Genomic DNA, 18,099 nt, shown 5'->3' with positions numbered 1-18,099 from the left:
AATTCTACTGAGCCTAATGTGTTGTAGACATGAAAAAAATTGTAATTTTATGCGGCCACTACAATCACTTTAAGTATGTGCATACAAATATTAAAGTTAATCAGCATGAATAGTTACATGTATTACATAAGAGGAAGTTTATAATATCCACTAATTTGCGTGTTATATAAGGAGTATCAGTTGTTTGCAACATTCCTTATATTTCATCTGATTTTGTTGTATACATGACAGTCCGTCTTAAACATCTTTTCAATTTTTTCATGGCTCTATTCTTGGTACACCGAACAACGAAATATGTATGAATCAGCATAGGTAGACCATTCACGGCTGTGGTTAAAGAAAACATATACGGTAATGACAAACGATCCAACTCGAAGAAGCAGATATAATTTCATGCATAATCTAGGAAAACTAGAAAGTCCGTACACGGCTCTTAAATAAAACTTTCTACTCAAACTCATGTCATGCCCTTTATATCATATATAACACATTCGCCATAAATTTTCCATACTAGAACCTAGACAGAGATTTCTATCATAGAAAATCGAAAGGTACCGAATAATGAAAAACATTTGCACAACTTTCCGGTCTGATATATTTGCAGATCATAATAATCAGTATTTCAGTAGTTCTAAGGCAAATTAATTAATAACTTCGAAAACACAAAAAATAAGATTCTATGGTCAATCGTCCCCAAAACCATTATATATCGCAAACAATTTCTATCTGTTCATCATCATCATGATTCATGACCTATGTATATGGAATCTGACGAAGAACTCTCCCTATAACAGCTCTCTGCATAAAATTCAGGATCTGCACGTTTTACGTATGGATTTGCCTAGATTATTATCTTAAACGCTTACAAAGTATGAACAAAAATACTGGCCTCTGGCGGCTGCATGACTTTCCAATCTGACAGATTGATGGACCATTATTATTAGAAATTTAGTAGTTCTTAGGGAAGTTTAATACAACTTTTGTAAGACAAATATTTTTTGAGAGGATTTACATATCAATTGGCTAAAAATAATTTGATATCCAATCAATTTCCATTTCTTCATCATCATGACCTATATGGAATCTGACCAAAACACTCAGTACAACTGCTCTTTGCGAAAAGTTGAAGGAGTGTACGTGTGGTTATAACAAAAAACTATAATGGCGTATAACCTTTAAATCATTTTGCCTGCAACAAAAACTAAAAATCAAAGATGAGCTTCAAATTGCTTAATTTTGTTCAAGACATTTAATGAATAATTTCATGTTGCCATTTAGACGAAATCAAAAATGCACAGACAAACTGCAAACTGGAAAGAAGGCAAATTTATAAAGAAGCAAAAACGTTTAGCTAACTGAACATTAAAATTAATACATAATATGATATAAAGACAATGATAGTTTGGGGCAAATTTGTAAGAAGATACATACATACATACACGTATACATAATCAATTTAACAATCAAAAATTCATAAAATATGAAAAAAGTGAATAAAAAACATTTTTTTTCAACAAAAAGCATCCAAATGAATTATTGATTTCATAATGATTAATAAAACATTAGAAATGACAACAAACACGCGTTACCGAAGATGAATTGACGAAAAAGAATAAGACAATAAAAAAAGGAAAAAATGAAACGAGGTTTCAAACTGTGCGCAATGTGATAGAAGAGTTAAATGCTAAGAGAAACGCAATTGAGTTGGAGTTGGCAAAAAAATTCTGCATAAACGTTCGATCAGTTTGGACCACTTTTTTGTAATTTCTAAACAGAAAGCTTAGTGACCAGCATATGACTTAAAGTACATATTCAGTGGTGGTGCACAGTGCCGGCAGAGCTTCGAATACGAACGCAACTTTTTTTTTTGTAGTATTATGTGTTTACTGAGCAGAGAGTTCACGCATGAGTTGTTTACTGCTTGAAGGATAAGCTAAATCTGATTGACTGCTTGCATTATTGAATTTCTGTCACACGATATATAGGTGAAAGCCTCAAAGTTTTTTGAGGCCCTACGAAGCGTTCGAGTGCACCACTGATCTACATGTACCTTAAATTGTATATTCGCGTCGCCAATAAAAGACAATATTCGCCGGTATGTTTTTATGCCTGAATTTCATTATGTGGTACCGTTACTTATGTATGAATGTCTACAGCAGGCGTGCTCATCCAGTGTAGCACAATTGGTTCCCATTCAAGTCTAAAAGATAGGTCCTCATAGGTAGGAGAAAGTCAATTTAATGCATATGTTAAACACTGATTTAATGCTTTACAAAAGCAAAGTTACTAAATTTCGTTTAGTATAGACAGACAAATTTGACAGAAATTCCAAATTATTGACTTTGGCTGTGAAATTAATTGATTACTCAAAATCTGCACATATTGTTTAATCACAACTTGAATAACTCATTTAATCGTTTAAATATAATATTTTAATCAGCAAAGTTATTTGTTTAAAGACAATCCAAGTTAGTTGAGTAATCGTCATTATTTTAATTAATCACAATACGAATAACTCAGTTAAACGATTTTAATCAATATTTTTTTATTAGTCTCAATGCAAATTCAGTAGTCGTCGTCCACAATTTAGCTATTTGCAGTCAGCATTGATTAATTCCATTATCGATTATCGAAGAATTTTTTATGCAACTTCATCGATTAATCGAATAAATGCACAGCCCTATAAATAACCAAAAATGTGTCTTGTTAGACAATGAAGCTATTGTTTTCAAAGTACCCTCGGCGGATCCAAAAATTGTGTCGCAAATTATTTGCTAATAAGTTGCCAAGAGTAAAAAAAGGAATCGTTGCTAACAAAATTTTAGGTCAGAAACTTTGATCTTATATCGGTTTGAGAGGTTCAGATGCCTGTCGCAATATATCGCGAAGTACTGTCTTTAGAAAAAGGTGTAAGTACCAAGTACTTGGGAAGTTCGACGTATAAACATAAATTTTCTGTCCTATAATCGGTTACTTATCGATTTGTTATAGCCAAAGTTTTAATATTGAGGCTTTATCGGTATCTGTATCAAAACAAATTAACGAGTCGTCGATAATCGTCAACTTTTTGATAACAAGTCGATAGATTTAAGATAAAAAATCGGTAAATTTTCGATAACTTATTTATTATTTTTCGATAATATATCGATAACTTTTTATAAGAAATCGAAATTTTTTCGATAACACATCGACAACTTTCGGATAACAAATGGATATCTTTTCAATAACATAGCAACGCTTTGCGATAGGTGAAGTTAGCTCCTATAATCCGTCGTTGAAAGTGGTGACCTTAGTAATCGCAACCAAATTTATAAAGCCTCGACAGCAAATCGATAAGCCGCCTATGCCTCGTCGATAACACATCTAATACAGACCTTTCTTTTGTTTCATCTTTCTATTCTTACGCTTACATATAATGTAGTATCCCATACAGTATATAAACACCAAACACTGCGCTGCATTTCGATTTTACAAATATCCCCCATATAGCATAGCACTTACAAAGACTACGCTTACCTTTTACACCTTAAGTTTACATTTAGCATTCTCCATACCGTGAGCAAAGATGTTTACACATCTAAAACTCTTTGACTATTATCAGAAAAAAAAAACTGGCACTCTGATCATTCCTTATAATGCTGACTGGGTCAGCACAAATAAAAATCTTTACACCTACACATGCGGGATCCAACTTGTATACTAATGCATCTCACTGTGTCTCTGTGTATTATGCTGCCACTTTTGTGCCACATGTAGCTCTTTGCAGATTATGTCTCGTTCAGCTGTTAACAGGCCAGTCAAGCCCGTCTAGCAGGACAGTTTTGCTTCAGGCTAACGACAACCATTGCTGTGGCATTGCCAGTTCACATTTTTTTCTGTGCAATGTGCAACATATGATATTTTTTGTTGCTGTTATTACAACGCTTATTGTTATTGCGCTTCGTTTACAGATTTTTGTGGGTTAACTTCATTTTATGTTTATTTTTTGTGCTCTTAATTTGTCGTGTCAATGCATTGCCGCGAATTCTTTTGGCTTTTTCACCAAAAGAACGTTGATTGTGTGTGATTGAATTTGTTGTGCAACATTTGTCATACTTTTTCAGCTTTGATGGTGGTGGAGTGTTGCCAATGTTGCAAGTTGCACTCATTCTGCACGTCTGCAAGTTACTTAAGTGTACTTAACAACTCTTCTAGCCGGTCAGTTGGCGGAGCTCTGCATGTAACTTGGGACTTTCTATGTCAGCTGCTGATCAATTTAAATATTTTTTGTTGTTTTACTTTTATATTTTTTTTTTTGATTCATGAAACCTTTAGCATTTTAGCGTTTTAGATGCTTTTCCACTGATATTTGTAGCATTGCAAGTAGTTAAACTATAAAGTTGTTATGCTAATTTGTTGTGTGCAGACGTTGAACTCGATAGTGCTTTTTTTTTTGTCTTAGTTTATTTAAACATTTATTTTGTTTGTTGCTGCTAGCTAAACTGACTAATCTATGTTTATTTATTTTATTTGCTGGATTTTAGTGCATTTTTTTCTCATTGCCTAAGTAGGCATCTGGCCATGACGGTTTATTGTATGTATATATACGTATTTGGCTTTGTTGTGTGAAAAGTTGTTGGTTCACCCGTAAAGGAAGCAGGAAGTAATTTAGCGTAAGAGCGCCGCAGTTAAAGAAGATGGAATAGCAGATATTTACTTAAGATAGAATTGTTTAATTTATTTCAAGATGTAAAAAGTGCTGAATTGCACTTTGATTTAACCGTGTTGTTCATAATTGGGTACCTCGATCGAGCATGTTTTGTGCTAGTATTAGAGCTGTCCGACCTAGAAGCAGCAAGTGGCATAGGTGCTAGAAAGCTTCTAGAATTTGCCAAGAAGAAGGAGTTATTTTATAACTTAGGTGCTGGTTTGTAGGGGTTTTTGGTTTGGTCGTTACACAAACTTCTGGTAACACTATGGACTACTTCAGCCTATGTGGGTCTTTGTGAGAACACGAGTATGTTTAAGGCGAATTGGTTTTCCACTGAAGCTGCATTTTTCGAGTTTTGCGTTCGACTAGAACCAAATATGAATGATATTTCACACGTTTGGTTACTTTTCCTAATCTCAGATGAAGTGTACGGTTTATTTTGTTTTATAATGTCAACCAGTTTGAGACTACAAGACTTAAGTAAACGAGCAAGTGGAGCGAGGTAAGAATAGGTGGTTTTGACGGCATGTAACTCTTTTAAGACCTCTATAATTATGAAAGGTTGGAATTCAACATTAGCAATATATAAATGGGAAATATATGTATAAATATGTACGAGTTCTTACTCTTTTAGATCCTCTTCGAGGTAGCTGGATATCAAATCTTGGAAATAAGCCTCTTGCTGTTCATAGCTGAGTTAAAAAGATACCGAAATATGTAGTTCGTCCTTAATTAATTTTTTGTATATCATATTTTTATACCAGCTTTATTTAGCAATCATCTCCTTACTTCTGCAAATGAAGTTACTATATTTGCTTTACAAAAGGAAGAAAATACTTAATAAGCCACGCTTTTTTAATTAAACCATAAAATCAACTTACTTTTCATACTTCACTTCAGCTTCATACAACCAACATTACAAATAAAGAATACCACATTTGATACTTATCAACTGCTTCATCAGCTCATTTGCCCTCCGTCGTCAACTAATAGCCCCGACACATAAGCTTAACACAAGCTTATGCTTTATGAGTAGATTGCACGCATTTTTATGGAGAACGGTAGAATGAGCGACACTGGCGCCATCTGATATTGAAAAGTAGCCATCTCCCAAATTTTGTTCCAAGCAAATCATAAGAATTTGACATTTGCTTTGGCTAAGGGTGTTGGCACACTTTGCAAGTGAAATTTTTTTCCCACTGGTTGGTAAATTTTCTAAAATTTTTCGCAATTAAAAACTGCAATACGACAATCGATTACGACACATTATAACAGTGTTTCGCGAAATTTTGTATGTGAATGGGCAAGGCGTAATCAGCTTCAATTGCCAAGTCTGAAGTTCCTTCATATTTACAAACGCAACATCTTGGTTGATTATCGCGATGTTATTGGAATGCATAAGCTTGTGTTAAACGCATCTATATGAAAAATATCATTGTGCCGCGGCCTTAACTTACCTCACAAAATGCACAAAAATTCTTCCAAACTCATTTTATGCGTTTTGCGTTGACGACTGTTGTTGAGTTGTTGCTACTTGGATGGTTGAAGCCTGTTAGGAGGCTGATGGCTTTGTCAATACTGTCGTCGTTGATGTTACTGATGAGCCTGATCGGTGAGTGCTGATAATCGTGCACTTGTTCTCTTTTGTTCGTGTGTCTGATCTGATATGTGTCTTACTAGTATTTTGGTATGTGGTGTATATACCTGTTACGGCATAACATCCTACACACGCTCCTCAATACAACAAATCCATGCGGCACAATAGTGTTGTATGGTGCTCTTTTTCTTTCGAAAGTGGGGTCTATATCGCTTTTTATTTTTTGCTTGTCAACTTGACATTTACACCAACTGTCAATCGCTCATTTCAGTCAAGCGCGAAGAATTTACCAGCATTTCTGTGATTTTGTGCCTCTGATAAGCTCGTGGGAATGTAGATTCCCAGCAAATTTTTTTTTTTGCTCGATTGGCACTTATTAAAGTGGAGGAAAAACACAAAAAATTAACTAGCAGGAACAGCAATTCCACCATAAAATATGCAGTGTGAAGTACAGATGAATGGCGATACCTTCTATATGCACACATTTGTAGACTACACTGAGGGGAAAAATGGTAAAATCAAATACAAACGCATATGATTTTACTAAAAACGTCAATGAAAGTGCTGTAGAGAGCAATTATTTAAATCAAACATGCACATATTTGATATGACATTGATTACGAAATTATTCGAATCGAATATGCAATATTTGAAGCTCAATTGAATACTTTCATATTTAATTTAAATACATAGTTTTTGAAAGCGATCTGAATACGAAATATTTGCGTGTAATAAGATGATATTCAAATCCTATTCAAATACGAAATATTAAATTCAACAACTTTCATGTTTAATTGTTTTTTGAATATTAAATAGTATATTTAAATTTAAAAATATTTAAACTTGCTTTTGCGGGAATTAAAAAAAAAACTACTTTCAAAGTTTTATATATACTTATTTTTGTTAAATATAGTTTGGTTGTACATATATGTATAGTTATATTAGGCACAAAATAAGCTTAAATGCTATTACTGTATTAATAAAAGTTCTGGATAATGGAAACTACATAATGGAAATCACCTTGATCATCTTTTTTGTGGAGCTCATCACCAGCACAGACCTACATATATATAAAAAAATATATTAATATTTATAATAACCAACATTTTTCACTTCAAATTTTTGCTACGCTAACAATGCACAGAATCCTCACAAAATGCACCGCGTGGTTATTCAGCCACAGAAAAACTGCTCTGCTAAGTCCAGCGCTGGTAGCATGAACGACGTTAGCAAACATATGCACATGCATATTTGTGCTTCCAAATGCATTATTTTCTATAAAATATACTTGCACTTTCAAAAACAATTTCACAATTCAAAATATAGTATTACTTACATTTTTCTTTCGCCAAGCAAAAAGCTTTTCTCGAAATTCAGCTCTTTTCCCAACTTTCTTCACAGCGTCGTCAATATCAGCCTCACTTAAATATGTAACTTAAATGAAGGAATTCAATGCCATCGACTATAACAAACAATATTACATGTTTTTTAATAAATATTTTACACACAGTTTTTAGTTACCGGTTAATTCTTCTAGGAGTTTATCTAATTGAAAAAGTTGTTCACATATTTTTTCCTTTTTCTTGAAGCTGCTACATAATCATACCGTTATTAAAGAGTTGCCACCTAATTTTATTCATTTGGCAGGTACCGAATTGATTTAAATTGCAGATATTTCTTCCGTAATATAATTTTAATTGACGAAGTGCACAAATTATCGAACTTCGTTATCTAGAACTAATTTTTCGGTTGAACTTACGTTCGGGATTATTTGAGGACCCTGCTGTGGTCATTTCTGTATGGTTTTCGGGATCTCGCAGGGTCATTTCGGGACTAAGGATATAGTTAAAACAAAAACCAAAAAACTCATTTTATAGAATGTCAAATTAAAAAGTGAAAATTAATATAAACTACAAAATTAAATTATAATAAAATGTAAGATATTAACAAACAAATTCAATTCAGTGTAAAAAAGCGTGTAGTGCCTTACTTTTCATAACTTTTCTCTCATAGATAGTTGCCAAAAGAAGGATTTTTGAATATTATTTAAATACATCAAGCACCCCCCTTTTAACTCTGAATTGAATTTTTCTGTTAATAACTTAGATTTTATTTTGAGTTGATTAATTATGATTGATTGTTCGATCTTCTACTGCAATATTTACTGTTTGTACTTAAAAATATGTTTCTATTATTTAATTCGGTTAGCTATTAAACCTTGTTTCTTTTTAATTTTTAAACTGTTAATTAGAAACGTAAAAGTTTTATTACGGCGGGTGATTGCTAGTAAGCAATTGCTTATTAGCAAAGGCAATTGCTGAAAAGGCTATTGCTTGAACTAATAAGCAATTGCTAATTATTATATGAATAAGAATTTAAATCACTGCTGCTTTTTCTACAACTTTTAAGCTTTTACTAGAAGCAACACATAAATATATGTTGAAAAATTAATTTAAATGAATTAATTTTTATTTGTACCTAAGAAAGAGATCTCAAAAATTAATAAAAGTTTATTTAGTTATATTTATTAAACTATTTATTTAATATATTTATATAAATTTTTATTTAACATTTTTGGTATACAGTTTTGTAGCCCAAACAATTATTAAATATTAGTAAATATTTCAAATTCGATCACAAAGCTGCTGCGTTAAAAGTTCTCGCTTTTGCAGGCCCAATTGCCCCATCACGTTGTTATTCACAGGTTCGGCTGGAACCTGTTCGAAGTAGTGGGGCTCTTCCGGCAGTTCAAAAGGTTCATCTTTTAAAAACTTTGCAATATTGTGCAAAACAATGCAACAAATTATAATTGAAGGGAATTTTTTCAATCTTACTTCAAACTTTGTACTGTAAGATCGCAAACCTTGCTTTCAATTGTCCAAAACATCGTTCAATTACAACTCGTAATCTGGAAAATACTTATTACATTCCCTTCGCACATTATAGTGTGTTCTTTTACGAATAGTCAAAAACTGCGCCATAGTTAAATGTTGCGCGAAGGAAAATCGAATAAAAACTAAATTACAAAAAATTTAGCATGGGGTATAGCAGCCTTGAAAAGTCGTAAGCAAATGCCACCTAAAAATAGCAAATGCTTCATTTACTCATTCGGAATTCAGGAATTGCTTATAGAAATAAGTAAATGCTGAATGAAAATAGCAATTGCTTTTAGAAATAGCAAGTGCTTAAAAAGGCAATTGCTTGGATTTTTATTCATTGAAATTTAAGGAAAAGGTCAAAAAAGCAATTGGTTTATTCCATTCATCAGGGCCAATAAATTTGTTCTGGAACTGACAACCGTTTTCTTGAAAAGAGAACGGCTGGTCTTAAAATATGAACAAATGTTCTATTAATGAGGACAATGTTCTTAAATTAAGAACAATGTTCTTAAATTGAGTTTAAGAAAAAAGGAACGGTACAATTCGTGTGCACTACAATATTAAATACAACATTTGGCACAAGCTACGAAGCAATTGTAGTTGCCCAGCGGTTATGATGTTGCGGTTGCGATCGTGTGGCGCGAGTTCGATCGCCGTCAAACTCTGAAGTTTTTTTAAACAATTTTTTGTATTCTATTTTTCAACTATTATTTTTCGTTCAGCTCCATTCGCATATGCACAGGTAATTCTCAACCTTGTTATGAAATGTTTTAAATATATATTCAAATTATATCATCATATAAGACAAATTTCTCGATAAGAGAAATATATGAAAAAATGCATATTATGCGTTTTTTCAAACCTTTTGCAGTTTTAATAATAATTTGTTTTGTTATTAATCTTTTTTATTAATGACAACAAATTATTTATTAATAAAAAAAATAAATGAATGGGTAGTAATTGATAAAATTATCTTCCCCACTGCCCCCAAAAGTCAAGCACAAACTGTTCTAGAATTGAGACCGAAAAATGTTAAATCAAGCCCAAATACTGCTTAAAATGAGCACAGAAGTTTCACACACCAATACCAAAGTGGTCATAAAATACGAACGGTGTGCTTGGAAAATCGGTTATTAAAACAAGCCCATCGGTCACGAGTTAAGAAAAAACGTACTTAACACACTTTTGTCAAAGAATGTTCTTAATTTTGAACGTGATTGGTTCGTTTTAGAACGATTTTTTTTTAGTACTATACATAAAATATGTAAAATTAAGTCAACCTATAGTTCTTTGGGCAGCTCTTAGTAGTTGATGAAACCTATCTTTCTCCGGTCTGAAATTCGGTTAATGCACATCTGGTGGCACCGTGGTGTAGTGGTAGGGTACTCCCCCTACCACAGCGAGGGTGCTGGGTACAAGACCCGCGCAAAAGCAACACCAAAATTTAAGAAAAAAGTTCATCCAATTACAAAAAAGCATTTCTAAGCGGGGTCGCCCTCAACAGTGGTTTGGCAAACACTCCGAAAGTTTCTGCCATTAAAAACCTTCTCAGTGAAAATTCACCTGCCTTCCAGGTGCCGTTCGGAGTCGGCATAAAAAATTAAAGCCCCGTATATTTGTAGGAAAAACTAAAAAGGGGAAAGATGCAAACTTGAAGAGAAACTCAGCCTAAATATTTTCTGAGATAAATCGCGCCATGTATATATTTGTTTTTATTTATTTTTTATCACGGTTCAGGCCTGCTTATTGAATCGTTTATTTGTCAATTTAGCAATGTCTGGCTCCGTCTTAAAATGCTGTGATAATTAGGTATTTCTTTGCGCTAAAAAATCTGAGAACGTGTGTTAAGTGATCCTATTGCCCTACTATGAAAAAAGATATACGCACATAAAAATAAATCTTTTATTGCATAGTTTTGATATCGGCTGACACTTCGGGCAAAAAGCCGCCTTAATATGCATTGCAATGTGATATCTTGGAGAACAACTATAATTTTGTTTATCGGCTTGGTTTAAGTATATATTTTAGTGGCGCAAAGAAATCTATTTTTTTTTATCACTTTTGCTCTCGCTTCCGTATAAAGAACCAGGCTGGAGGTAAAGTAGCCATCAGACCAAACCTAAAAAAAGCACCAGTTTTGTATAAATGGATTCAAGTGGTAACCGTAGCCGCTATCACAAAAGTACCGTTCTTCAAATCTGCTTTGAACAGTGTTGTCGTTGAGAATTTTCAAAAAGCGGTCAATAGGGATTTTACTTTTATGCTACACTTCCACACAGAAGCGTGCCACAAACTTTTTGTAGCAAGACCGCACCAAAATTATACATTGAACTGATCCGTTAAAGTCAAGCTCTTAGCAGTCCACCTTTTAATTGAAATTTTGAACAGATATAAGCTGTAAATCAATTTAAAAGGACTAATAAAAATCCTTCTCTACATTAAAATACCCAAAAAACTATGGTCATATTCACAATCAATGTTATGTAGGTAGGATTTTTAAAATAATTTGCTATGGACAATATGTCAAAAAAGCTGTGACCAAATTTGAAGTATAGGTAACTATGTTTCGACTTTGAATACGCACCTTAATTTTTAAGTTATGGATTTCTTATAAATTCGAAAGGATATAATTTCTGATTCATATTTTTAAAGAATTTTGATGTTTATGACAGGGTAAAATATTGAGCCTCAAAATAGTTCTAAAAATATTTGAAATAGTTTTCAAAGGAGCAAAATGTTCTAAAAAGGATGAAATCTCCGCAAGGCGACACAAGGGCAATACTGTATGTACATAACTATTTCAAAAAATCTCTCTTTGATTGCCCGCAAACGTTCATGCAAAACACCATCTGAGAAATAAATTCTAAAAATTCTTACTGAAAGCTAAAAATTTGCATGAAAATTCGCGGAATTTTCCCGAATTTTCTAAAAAGTCTTAAGTGTATATTTGGATTGTTGGTGTTATATAATAATACATATTAGTGAAAATAGTGAATGTCGAAGCAAAACTTAGTAAAGAATGGAAAAATCTGCGTAATGATGACTTTTGTAGATGAGTGTAGATATGTATGTATGTGTGTTTGTATGAAAAATTTTAAGGTCACTTTATCTTACTTAAAAAGTTGACTTAAATCGCCCCTCCCCTTAAATCGCTCCCAAATCGTGCTGGATCCGCCCCTGCATGCTTGGTATGCTTACATCTATGATTAAAGGTTCTCTGTACAGGATTTAAATACGTACGTATTAAACTTTGGTCTGATCGTATTATTTTTGAACACGAACATATTTAAACGCCAATCAAGTAAAAAATATTAATTTTTACTATGCATATTTTCTCTCAGTGTAATTAATGGAGTCATGCTAAACGGCTGTTTTAAAATTTTTTCTTTCAATTATTTCAATTTAAATTCAAAATATAACTCTTTTTAACACTAATGCACAGAATGCTTTAATTTTTTAATGTTAGGAATATATTTCGTTAAAATTTTTTTGTTCGACTCAAGCAATAAAATACTATTTATTTTATAGCATATTACTTACGAAAAACTAGACTCAGAAATTTGATCATATGACTTTTATGACTTCGTTTTGATAAAAAATAAGAGCCGTCAGCTAGGAATGTATAGTTAACCAAGAAAACTTGAACAAATATTCATATTTTTTTTGATGTTAGCCAACAATGCGTGCGCTTGTCTTGCTTTATTGCTCGTTAATCAACGACCAAACCACTAACACCGCATAATACTCTTACTAGCACAGTCACAGTTTTAGTTATGAAGAGCCATGATGCAGACGACAAGCAGTTAAACTTCAGCTTGTGATGCTGTTATGAATGAAAAGGAAAAAGAAAATTGTAATTTTATGTTGTCTCCATTAATTTGTCCACCAATCACGGCTGACACACCATGTTTTCATTTAGGGCCAAAATTCGTCGAAAAAAAGGATCAAATCTCAGAAAAAAGGACCAAATTTTTGTTTTATTTGATTGTGATACAAGCAATTCACAAAAGTGTCGTAGTCGTTGTTAAATATAAAATTTCAGGATGTTTCCATGGTTTCCTATACAAAATTTTAATAAACTTAGCGAATAGGAGACTTAATTCAAACTGCACAAACAAAAAGACTACTTTTATATATTATATTTTCAAATTTCTAGGATCACTAACTATACGTTTTGAACGTAGTTTTGCTGACAAAGCTCTTAGTTCCAGCATTATATTTTTAATTGGAAAGAAATAAAATGTATAGCGCAGTTAAGTTTCAGTAAGAAAAGGCTCAAAAATTTCGGTGTCGCCGAACTATGAGCAAACTTAGTAAATCATAAATGATGCTTACTTTTTCCCCTGAACGTTGAAATTTCATACCAAAGCCTAGATTTAGTAAGTGTTATTTTTGAAAAACTCACATTTACTGAATCTAGCCCCAGGCTTCAGATTAACAATCAAACGTCTTAAAAGTTTCAACTGTGCAATAACGGAACCTGATTATTAAGTAGGTACTAGAAATTAGTTAACAGAGTTGGTATTGAAGTTTATGGGGTTGTGTACTTATGAGAATAAAACACAAAAGGCTTCTTTCGAAATCAAATCTTTTTTACATTTGCCTCAAAATCTGAATACAAAAGTAAATTTTTTCAATCGCGATTCGTTATTCATTTATAAAGTTACCGCTTTCAAGAAGTATTCCTGCCTTACTTGCAGTTAAAATATTTCTTATGCCAAGCTTCTTAGTTTTCAAGTATTCGGCGTGCCTTAACACCACAATACTCCTGGAACACCACAATACTCCTGTAATTTTTACATAGGATTTTTTGTAAAAAAAAATTTGAAAGTGTTGCCAAACATAAAACCAATTAGTTTCATTATTTTACTTAGTTTTCAATTCAAATCTTAACTCGACGGCCATCGTAATGGCTGCATCAGTGGAAAGCCCTGCCAAATTTCTTAGAGGCGCACGTGCATTTGAGAAAAATTTTCTTAGCTCAAATAGTGATACTAAAACAAGATTTTTTTCTGATAAGTCCGTGTAATGTGTTTGCCCTTAGATCCATTACTTTTCTTATTAATGCCTCGCCTAAAATATCTCCTATGAAATGTCATTGGTTTGCTACATTTTATTGACTGAGCAATTTTTGTGGTAAGATTTCCATATATATAAATAGATACAAAATTATATGCGTAATGAAAGTGTGCCAAATGTTGTAGGCAGAGTCGTGAATTTTAACCTCAGTGAAAAAGGAAGAAAAGTACCAAAATTGTGGCTACTGCCTAAAAAGCGCTTAAGTTGAAAAAAGGGACCAGCGGACCAAATGGGGTTGAAAGGGACCATTTTTGGTCCAAGTGGACCAAAAGTGGCAACCGTGCCCCCAATGTACATACATACATAGCAATGAGAGTGTCAAAATGAAATGTGATAAGCATCTTTAACGATTCTCAAGTTGCGGTTAAGTGTTGTTTGTATTTAATCAACTTTTACTTTGTATTTTTGACAAAAATCAGTAAAAAGGTGTCAATAAAAAACAGCGAACGTGCAAAAAAACAAAAAAATTATATAAAGCAACAACAACAACTACGAAAGAAATGTATGAGTGAGAAACTTGTTGAATGCAAACTTAGGTAGCCTGCACTACGCTCGCATGTCTACACCACCGCCCACCCAAATAAATTTGAGGTGAATATCATATTGCCTACCTAGATCAAAAGCGACCTAACTCGAAAATCCGAAATTTGGAAGTTATGAGTACCACCGGACTTCCCAATTCTATACCTACCGAACTGTGTGCTCTATTTGTTAATAACTCCACTTATCAGCAAAAAACACTTTGTAAAAAATAAAAATGGTATTCACGCATATGAGGAAAGTAATCCGAGTTTTCGCGTTTTTTGAACATTGCGATTTTTTGAGTTACTATCTGTTTAGTTCTAGGTATGCGATATAATAGAACGTGAGACGTGTACTATATATATACACGTGTGTGTTTATATACAGTTATTATGTATTATGTATGGATATGTACGAATGTTTTTTATGTGAGGGGAGCGTAGCGTGAAATTTTTTAATGTCTTACAAAAGTTTTAACACTGCAAATCTTGAAAAGTTGATATAATTTCATGACTTTTTTGTGTTGTTGTTTTTATGTCGCATCACCTTTTCAGTGGAGTATTTTATATATTGTAACTGAGAGCGCTCTACCAACGCATAAAAAGCCAAGTTAAACCAGCTCAGTTAAGGCGTTAAATTTCGTATGCAAAATGCGTACAATAAGCTAAGTGAATTTTTTTGTTGTAATTGTAGTTAATTGTGTTGTGTATTTGTATGAATGTGTGTTTTCTTCGGTCTGTTGTCAAGTTCATCTTTATTCCTGGCGTGCGTTGGGGTGTCTCAAGTGATTGTTTTTAATGAAGAAGCGTATTAAAAAATTTAAAAAAAAGTTATTGGAAGATTTACAAGGTCAAGCAGTTAAATTGTTGTCAGTAGCAGCATAATAAAAGTAGTCAGCAAAAAAAAAAAAACAACAATAGCAAAAACAGTATAAATATGCTCTTGCGACAAAATAACTCTTTTAGGCTAAAAAATATTACCTATGCATGAGAATATATATATGAATATATGTTTATATGCATATGTATGTGAGTATGCAAATTTTCGTGGGAATAAATTTGGAAATATTTTCGCGTAAATTTTTGTGTATTTTTTGTATATTTTGAAGCGTTCGAGTTTCTCTGTATCAACTGCTGCAGTGAATAAAGCTGGTCATTTATATATTTGTAGCTGAGAGGAAAATAATTGTAAGGCTACATTTCATACAAATGTAGTTAATATTATTTTTAAACTTTACTCTATCTTCTTGATCTTCTGTCAAAAGTTCGGAATTCAGATATTGTTGAAAATGTATGTATCTCCATTTATCATTGAGGTAACGATTGTAAAATGGCTTAGAACAATCTTTGAGGGCTCGAGTAGTAGAGTAGATGTATATAAGAAATCGGATATGAATGAAGCAAGTCAGTTGACACAGCACTGCATGGGGATGGTCATGAATAAAGAGAAAGTCCTGGAACACCAGGAATATTACCTAGGTGTTTTTCTGGACATTGCTAGGGCTTTCAGAAATCTTTCGAAACGAGCAATCATTGACAGCCTCAACTCTATTGAAATACATTCGGCCTTAACAATTTGGATCGACTCCATGTTAAGCTGCAGCATGATCACGTTACAATGGGGTCTATGCGTGGAACCCACCCTGCGGTATTATTACGAACGTGCATGAAGGGCATAAGGGCAGTCAAACTCACTGCGTATGCAGATGACGTTTCAGTCATCATAAGGTACAGATGTCTACCAATAAACAGTTCTCTGATGAATGTGCATACCAAGGCATCTGGAGTTGGCTTAACCGCTAACGCGGATAAACCGATCTAGTATTATTAACTAGGAAATGTAAGGTCCCTAATTGGACTAAGCCTAAAATTTGAAGGGTAAACCTGCAAGAAAAGTATAGCACAAAATATCTAGGAGTTATACTAGATAGTAAGTTGTCGTGGAAACTCCATGTGGAAGAGAGAGCAAAAAAGCTTCTGTGGTACTTACTGTATGCATGCAAGAAAATGATGGGTTGCAAATGGGTCCTATCGCCCAAACTCTCATATTGGGTATTTACGTCAATCTCAAGCCCGTACTCTAAAATACACATTAAGTCTTTGTGAGGTATTCATTGGTTGGCCAGTTAAACCTAACCAAAACATATGTAAATTTTTGCAAATTTTGCTATTTAAAATTGTTTCACTTTTTTTTTTGCTTTTGCGTATGTAATGCAAGTAATTTACGACTGTTTAATAGCTTCACCACAACACACATACACTCAGTAATATTACGCGATGTCTATATTGACCATCGTTGGTTGGTGTTAATGAGCCTCTGCGTTTGACATTATTGAGCTATTAAATTCGCTATAAAATATTTATCAAACTATTTTATGGCAATAGACGTGGAGATAAAACAGATATAATTTAATGAAATAGTAGATAGATATGTATGCTCCAACCTGTGAATGAGGTATGCATAAAAGAAGAGTTATGATATAGGTATTGACGTTTAATAAAAAAATATATATAAATTTCGTATTTAGCTTATAAAACCTGTAATAATAATAAAAAAATTTAATAAAATAAAAAATTATACAAAAATTAAATATATTCTAGCTTGTTTTGACACTCCAACAACAAGAGCTCGTTCATAAATGCAAATCAAACGTTTCAACTCGCAAAAACGGAGCTTTTAGTCACAAGTATTTATGCAAGTATTTTTGTGCAGTCCGGCACATCCGCGCCTGAGTTCGACTTTGAGATGTACTACATACAAAAAAAAAAAAAAATTATAAAAATAAATAAATATATCTCATTCCACGTTAGACTCATAGCTGTGTCTTATGGCTGACTGCCAATTAAAATTGCTGAGATTAGTTTGCAATTAATTTTAATTAACAACAATTTTAACGCTAACAGTGACGCGAACAAAAATCATATATATGTATATGCACATGTGCATATTAGACCGTCTCAGAATTCAAAGCTTGCACTTTTTTCCCAACTAATACAAAGGGTGTGTTTGGAAAAAGAACGTTGGCATCAAAAATTTTGATTTTACAGTGTTATTATGTAGAATAATTGTTTGCACAAGTTTTAAGTTGAGATGGTAAATTTGAAGTATGCGTGCTTTATTTGCCGTGTTGCTTTATAACGAATAACTAGTTTGTATTTTTAAGTGATTGAACAGCTTTTTTGTGAAGCGTAGTAACGAATGTGGTTATTACGCCTACAAAAAACTTTCAAGAGTGTTGAATAAAAAAAAATTTTTTTAGTACGGTCAAATGCTTATAAAACACATGCACTATTGGATAAGCACTTGCCCATACATTTGTGTAATTGTATGTA

General features: G+C 32.9%; 1 protein-coding gene across 2 annotated transcripts in view; it reads left to right on the top strand.

Annotated features, from left to right (window-relative positions):
• Positions 1–18,099, top strand: part of hth (homothorax) — a 712,335-nt gene that overhangs the window by 37,763 nt on the left and 656,473 nt on the right. The gene's annotated exons all lie outside the window — the stretch shown is intronic.

The sequence above is a fragment of the Eurosta solidaginis genome, chromosome 1 (genome assembly GCF_040869045.1).
Source record: "Eurosta solidaginis isolate ZX-2024a chromosome 1, ASM4086904v1, whole genome shotgun sequence".
In the NCBI taxonomy this organism is placed as follows: domain Eukaryota; kingdom Metazoa; phylum Arthropoda; class Insecta; order Diptera; family Tephritidae; genus Eurosta; species Eurosta solidaginis.
This window is presented reverse-complemented; position numbering and strand designations above follow the sequence as displayed.